This window comes from Pinus tabuliformis, chromosome 3_2 (genome assembly GCF_031772625.1).
Source record: "Pinus tabuliformis cultivar Carrire ecotype Pingquan chromosome 3_2, CPIR1, whole genome shotgun sequence".
Taxonomy (NCBI): Eukaryota; Viridiplantae; Streptophyta; class Pinopsida; order Pinales; family Pinaceae; genus Pinus; species Pinus tabuliformis.
In genome coordinates this window covers 402169097-402174378 of record NC_142302.1, presented here as the reverse complement: position 1 = coordinate 402174378, position 5282 = coordinate 402169097, and positions in this window count along the sequence as shown.

Here is a 5282-nt window from a genome sequence, read left to right as displayed (position 1 = left end):
TGCAAATCTCAGGATCTGAGAAGACAGGAAAGGAGGATCAGACCAATAAAAGAAAGCTAAACGTCGAGGCCAAAGACACCTAGAAACGAGAAGAAATTAATGGCAACAACAATACAGCAAGTAGAGACAGGAAAAACCCTTTTCCAGAGCAGATATCACAAGAGAAGGAGCTTGAGGATGAGCGAATAGGGAAAGAGGAAGATCTGAACCAAGGTAAAGCAGAACAGGAAGGAACAGCTACAGGTGCCAAAAAGAAAGAGAACCAAGGACACTGCAAGCCTAAAGCCACTGAAAACCTACGGGTAATAATCTCTAACCCAGAACTATAGGCTTATCGAGAACACATGGTAGAACATGCAGTGATCTGCAAGTTTATGGGTTTCTGGCCAACAGAACGAGCCCTGTGCTTGTGGATCAAGTAACAATGGAAACCCAGAGGGGATGTAAGACTCCACCTAGGGGCCAAAGGATTCTTCATGGTGGTTTTCACCAATCTGGATGACAAGGATCGCATCTTCGATGGAGGCCCATATTTCTTCGCCTTAGCAGGTCTATACATGAGACCTTGGAAGCCCAACTTCGCACTAGAACAAGAAACCTTCAAACAGGTACTTGTCTGGATTCGCTTGTTTTCTCTACCGATTTACTACTAGAGACATGCAATGCTAGAATAGATAGGCAATAAACTAGGCACCTTCATCAAAGCTTCAGAGGCAACATTACAGAAGAGATACACCTCCTATGCTAGAATTTGTGTCGAGATGGATGTTTCAGGGGCTCTGCATGAGGGTCTGTGGTTGGAATACAGAGATGAAGTATATTTTCAAGCTATAGACTATCAGTAGATCCCATTTCACTGCAAGAAATGTCATGAACATGGACATCTGATCAGAGAATGCCTAATGAACAGAACGACGGAGAAACCCAAGGAAAATATAGGGGGTAAAACTAAGGAGGCTTTTATTTAACCTCATGCTAGATAGTGAGCAAACAAAAGACAACAAAATAAAGCAAGCACATCCATCAGAAGCACAGACAATGCATTTGAGTTGTTGGAATCAGAGACGAAACTAGAGGAAACCAACCAAGAGCAAGATCCACTACGAGACAGCCAGACCACAATGATACCAAGGACACGAGACCTCAATTCCAATCCATCAAGCAACATCCCACTTGCTCTTGGACCAACAGAGGGACTGGAAGAAGATTCAGAAATGATAACTAGCGAAATGGGGCTAGAGGATATGGAGCTAAGCAACATTCTAGAACAGGAAGGTATGGATCTACCAAACATGGTAGAACAATGGAAAAAGAAAGGCATAGAACACATATCTGAAGAGGAGGTGAACAGAATCAACACGTTATTCATAGCAAGACAACAAGTAGAAATGGACATGCAGAAAAGAAGCTTGGGAACAACAAAGGGTCTAGGGGTGAGAGCTCAAGGACTGCATCAAACCACAACCAACCCAAAGCACCGGAAAAAATGAGGAAGAAGAACAAACAATGAAGCATTACAAGAGCTTAGTCAAATGCTCCTTAACTCAGGTAAGATGAAAGCCCTTGAGACCTTCACACTTACTTCCTAAAAATTTGTTAATTATGAAAGTACTTTCACGGAATGCTAGAGGGATAAATAGCCTTAAAAACAGCGGTTATTAAAGAAAAAAGTCAAAAAGGAACAACCAGATATGGTTTTTTGGCAAGAAACTAAATGTTCCAGTAAGATAATGAAAATCATCAGTCAAAAAATGGGAAAAAGAATGGATTGCCTAGAGATAGAAAGCAGTGGAATGGAAGGGGGCTTAGCCACTCTTTGGAATCCTCAGGTACTCTAGCTTATATCTTCTGAAGCTGCTAGATCTCACATCTCAATAGAATTCCAAATGGTAGGGAATCCAGACACCTATCTCTGCACAAATTTCTATGGCCCTCAGAAACTAGAGGCAAAATTGCTAATGCTTAGAAGTCTATCCAACTTGCAGCATAGATATCCCCTAGCAAAAACAATTTTCGGAGGAGATTTTAATATGATCACTTCGCTCACGGAAAAAAAAGGAGGCATTAGAACGCTCAATCAGGATGTTGAAGCTTTCAAAGACTTTATCAAATCAGCAAAGCTTGTAGACATCTTCCCCAAGAGCGGTGCATTCACATGGAACAATAAAAGGGGAGGTGATAGGAAAATTGCCTCTAGATTGGACAGGTTTTTAGTTACAGAAACCATCCTTTTGGAAGGGATTACTGTGGATTCAGACATTCTACCAAGTGGAGGATCGGACCACTGGCCCATAATAATGAATGTGACCATCCTTGGCACCCCAAGGAACAAACCCTTCAGATTTGAAAAGTTTTGGCTTAGTCATCTAGAGTTCACATCAAAAATAAAATAGTGGTGGAGCGAACTGATTGGTATAAGGGGAACCAAAATGTACAATCTCCAAGCTAAACTTAAACATATCAAAACCAGGTTAAAATCCTGGAATCAAGAGGTCTTCGGCAACATATTTAAAGAAAAGAAGGTGCTGGAGGAGAAACTAGAACAGATTCACAAGGAATGGATCTAGGGGAATATCAATCAAGAAACAATGAACACATAACAGATACTTATGCAGAATTGGCAGGCCAGATGCCAACAGGAGGAAACTATGTGGAAGCAAAAATCTAGAATTTAGTGGCTTAAAGAAGGTGAAAAGAATACAAAATTCTTTCATCGTTCGGCCATTGATCATAGGAGTGCAAATAAAATATTAAGAACAAAGAATGAACAGGGGACCTCTTTTCAAACCCATCATGAAATATTAGCCCTCCTCATAAACCATTTTAGCCAAATTGCTTTAGAACCTAGCATTAATAGAGAGGATGCTATCAGGGATTTAATGACTTCTATTCCCAAACTTATCACAGAGGATCAAAACAAGTCTCTGAATCGAGCGATCACGATGGAAGAAGTGGAAGAAGTAGTGAGGGATATGCCCAATGGTAAGGTGCCAAGACCGGATGGTTTCACCTTCAACTTTTACAAAGCCCGTTGGGAAATAATCAAAATAGAGGTTTGGGAGGTTGTGGAAGACTCCCGGCGCTCCTCATCCATCCTAAATCCCTCAACTCTACCTTCATAACCCTTATACCAAATAAGGAGGAAGAAAACACACCGTCGAAGTTTCGCCCAATTGCATTATCCAATGTTTTGTACAAGATCATATCTAAAGTCATAACTAACAGATTAAAGCCAATTCTTATGGGGATCATTTCGGAAGAACAATCAGGCTATGTAGAAGTAGACAGATTATGGATAACATATTGCTAGCTCAAGAGATGATTCATACTCTCCAAACTCAGAAAAAAGCTGGCATGCTAATGCAGCTGGACCTTTCGAAGGCTTATGATAAAGTCAGCTGGAACTACTTGGAGGCTATTCTAGATGCCTTTGGCTTTGCGAAGAGATGGATAAAATGGATCCTAGCCTTGATTAAGTCTACCAGATTCTCCATCCTGATCGACGGAGCTCCTACAGCCCAGTTTACACCTATTAGAGGTATACGGCAAGGGGATTCCCTTTCCCCTTTTCTGTTTGTAATACTAATGGAAGGTCTAAGCCGGCTTATCAGAAAGGCTAAAGAGGATAGCTTAATTCAGGGACTCCAACCCTTGCCCTCATGCCCTATAACCACTCATCAACAGTTTGTCGATGATACTATGCTGCATGGCACGCCTTCAATCAAAGAAGCTCTTGGTTTCAAAAGCATTCTCAATCGTTTCAGCCTTGCTTCAGGTATGGAACTCAATCTCTCTAAATCTTCCATATTATTTTTTAACACACACCTAGCAGTCCAGAAAAATATATCTAATATCCTCGGGTTCAAGAGGTGTAACCTCCCTTCCAGATACCTAGGTATTCTGCTGATAGACAAACCTTGGCAAAAAATTCATTGGGAGAAAATGCTCGCCAATCTAGAGAAGCGTTGTCAACATTGGACCCATAGAACCCTTAACTTTGCAGGCTGCCTAGTCCTCACCAAATCCGTCCTCCAAGCCATTCCTCAATTCATGCTTTCTATTCTCCTGGCACCAAAAGGTGTGCTTCAGAGAATCCGACTCATCCAGAAAGCTTTCCTGTGGTTGGGAAACTCAGTTAAACAGAAGTGGCCCTTAATGGCATGGGAGAAAATATGCAAACCCAAGCACCTGGGTGGGTTAAGCCTTCAGGACCCTTACACCATCAATCGAGCTTGTGGAGCCAAGTTATGGTGGAGATGGGTTAAAGAACCCAACATTCCCTGGGCCAAACATTGGAAAGCCAAGTATGTGGATCATTATAGCCCTCAGAATCTGATCAGGATGCAAGAACCTCTAGAAGGGTCTCCAATCTGGAACCTAGCAAAAGCTAATCGAGGCATAATTCAGGAACAAAGTTTTTGGGAAGTCTGTAATGGACAGACTGCTTTGTTCTAGGAGGATGCTTGGCAGCAATTACCTAAACTTGAAAGCCCAGATTTCCTCACCATTCAGAGAAGATACTAGGAACAAGGAAAGATAACTATGAATCATTACTGGAAGCCTGACACAACTAATCAACCGTGGAAACAATGGATCTTCAACGACACATTGCAACCAGAAGAGAGGGACAACAATATGATGGCTTTGCAAACAGAGCTTGCTAAAAGGAAAATTAGAAACGCTCAAGATGCAGATCAACTGCGTTGGGGCAAGCTCGAGGGGGGTACCTTTACCCTCAAAGAAGCAAGAGCCTGTATAGAAGAAAGAGACCAAGGGGAAAAAGTCAATTGGTATAACAGGGTATGGGATGCTGAACTATGGTCGAAGATTAAAACCTTTCTATGGCTCTTGATGCATCGTAGAACCCTTACCTAGGAAAACCTACGGAAAAGAGGGTTCATAGGCCCCTCACGCTGCCCCCTGTGTGAAAATGAGGAGGAATCAATGAATCACCTCCTCAATAAATGTAACTAGACAGAAAGCCTATGGAACTGGATGGAAACCATCTTCAAGAGCATGGACATGAATAGAAACTCAATACAAGAAAGCATAGCAAATTGGCAAAGTAATTTTTCCAAATCTCAAACAGTTAATACTTTATGGAAATTAACCCTTGGTTTCATAGTTTGGTTAGTATGGAAAGAACAAAACAGAAGAGTGTTTCAAAATGAAGCTAAAACCATAGAGTTTATCAGAGCCACCATACTGCAAAACATGAGGGAAATGACACTTACCAGATGGAAAGAAGAACAAAACAAGGATCTATCGGTGATTGACTTACA